Raw genomic sequence first — 2,563 nt, 5'->3', positions numbered from 1 at the left:
TCTACTTACATGGATGATAATATAGTTACATCAGTCTCATCAATGGAAGCAACCAAGCAACTGCAGCTTACTGAATTGTTAAGCAAAGGGAAATTTGAATTGCTAAAGTAGGCCAGCAATCATTCTACCATTTTATCAAATCTCCCTCCAGAGCATTGCGCTATTGATGCAAAAGATTCCACTTTGGAGTCTGATAAAACCATTAAAATTCTTGGCTTCCAATCGAATCCAATTGGTTACTACCTCTTCTACAGGGTGAAGGTTCCATCCAGTCTAGCTAAAAAACGAAATGTTTTATCAACTTTAGCACAAATTTTTGATCCATTAGGATATTTGACACCTTTCATGCTTACCTTCAAGAGTATAATTCAATGTCTATGGCAATCGGGATGTGACTGGGATGATATAGCATCCGTGGAGGTAGTGAAGAAATGGGAGATTTGTGTGGTTGTCCTAGTAACTAGATTATTACATGAAGTTCCAGAAGTGCTTTCAAAAATTATAAACATAGATTATATTGCAGCTTGGACTTATTCAACTGTGGCAGTGAGTTGGATTCGGTCTTCACCTCATCGTTGGGCTAGGTTTGTGGCAAATCGTGTAAGTCAAGTACAGGAACACCTGTCTACAGAGCAATTCAGATATGTGTCAACCAAATGTAATCCAGCTGATTGTGCTAGTCGAGGACTATTGCTCAATGAATTAATTGGTAATTCTCCATGGTGGAATGGTTTTATTTGGAAATTGGAATTATTTCTCGTCCCATCCTCTCCTTTCCGTGGGCCTCCTACTCCTTTTGTATAATTCTCCTCAATGGCCCCTGAGGAGTGAAGATATTTTTTTTCCTAGTTTCCCTAGTAGGGTTCGTTAAAGGTGGTTTTTGTTTTTTTTTTTGTTATTGGAAGTTCTTCCAAGGTGGGCGGAATGTTCGGACGTTATATGAATGTTCCCCTTTGTTGTCTGGCATTGTGTGGTGGGGGGGGCCAATTGAAGGGTGACAAGCATAGCATAATACCGCTAGTTGCCGTTTGCGAGCCAATCAAACAGCTCACTTCTCGTAATGTCGATTTTTGCAAAGTGATCTATTGATTATTTATTGTGATTTATTACAAGTGTCGTCTCATCTCGTATCGTGATCTGGACCCGGGATCCTAGAAGCAAGGAGGATTTGGACATGAAGGTAGGCCTATGTTATTGTGCACTTAGCCATTTAAATTGTTCAACTTGCTACCCGATGCCAGACAACCCCAAAAGGTTCTCGATGTAATTGATACAGTCCACAAACCAGAGTGCTGTTTGAGCCAGCCTCTGTCAAATAAACAATACCATTGCATACCAACTGACCCAATTCCCATTTGACCCAACCTACCACTTGACCCAATTTTTTTAAATCGAGAAAAGCCGCGAAACCACTTGACCCAATAGACATCTGACCCAATATACCATTTGCCCCAATATTATAAACATCACAAAACCATCTGACCCAATTGACATCTGACCCAACCTACCACTAGACCCAACTACTGTGCTGCGCTCTCATGGCATAGTTTATGGTGTGCAAAACATCAATGCCTTCTTGATGAGTGGTACTCCTTCGACAACTTCAATAAATAACTCAACTGAGAAATGCAGTCTCATAAGTACCGGTAACCGAGAATTGTAGGGTACTATATCATGGAGATTATTTGATTTTTTTACAAATTTCGTTGTGCAAATTGTTTATTTCTCAGTAAATAAATAGTACAACCAGGAACATAGCTTCTGAAATATTCATAAAACTATGGAGGTAGGCTACTCTAAATCGATGTATTCTAGAAACACTTATCCAAATTTACTGAGGGAAGAAACTTGTAAGGAAATTTTTTAAGGCAGATTCCATCAGTCATTCTCTACAATTATTTATGTTGTAGGTTTTAACCTAGGTTATAAGGAATGTCCATAAATATTCATTTCCAATTTCTATTTCTAATACAGTAACTCAATTCCATTGTCTTACAGAACTTATATCGTAGGCTGTAGGATACCTGTCAACAGCTTTTTTCTGACTTAATAAAAACTATGATAGCAACAATAGACTACAATACTTGGAGTAAGGTAAAATCTAGTTGTGAAAAGTTACCTATATCAAATTGAATAATCATCAATCATTTACTGATTGATAAGATGCTTTTATGGTGGTTTTACCAAATCTAATAACCTCATCCAAATTTAATAATACAGATCTAACCTCAAAATCACAAAATAACACAAATCTAACCTCAAAGATAGCAAGAACTGTCAAAACAGTTGTGCTTGGTTTCAAGGCCTTCTAGACTTTTACCTGAAGAGTAGACCGTAGGTAGAGAGTAACCAAGCCTGGAACATTGCAGACGTTTTGCCAAAGTGCAGCACAGTAGTTGGGTCAAGTGGTAGGTTGGGTCAGATGTCAATTGGGTCAGTTGGTTTTTTGATATTCATAGAGTTGGGACAAATGGTATATTGGGTCAGATGTCTATTGGGTCAAATGGTTTCGCGGTTCCTCTCTATTTTGAAAAATTGGGTCTAGTGGTAGGTTGGGTCAAAT

The sequence above is a fragment of the Nilaparvata lugens genome, chromosome 10 (genome assembly GCF_014356525.2).
Source record: "Nilaparvata lugens isolate BPH chromosome 10, ASM1435652v1, whole genome shotgun sequence".
NCBI lineage: Eukaryota > Metazoa > Arthropoda > Insecta > Hemiptera > Delphacidae > Nilaparvata > Nilaparvata lugens.
This window is presented reverse-complemented; position numbering follows the sequence as displayed.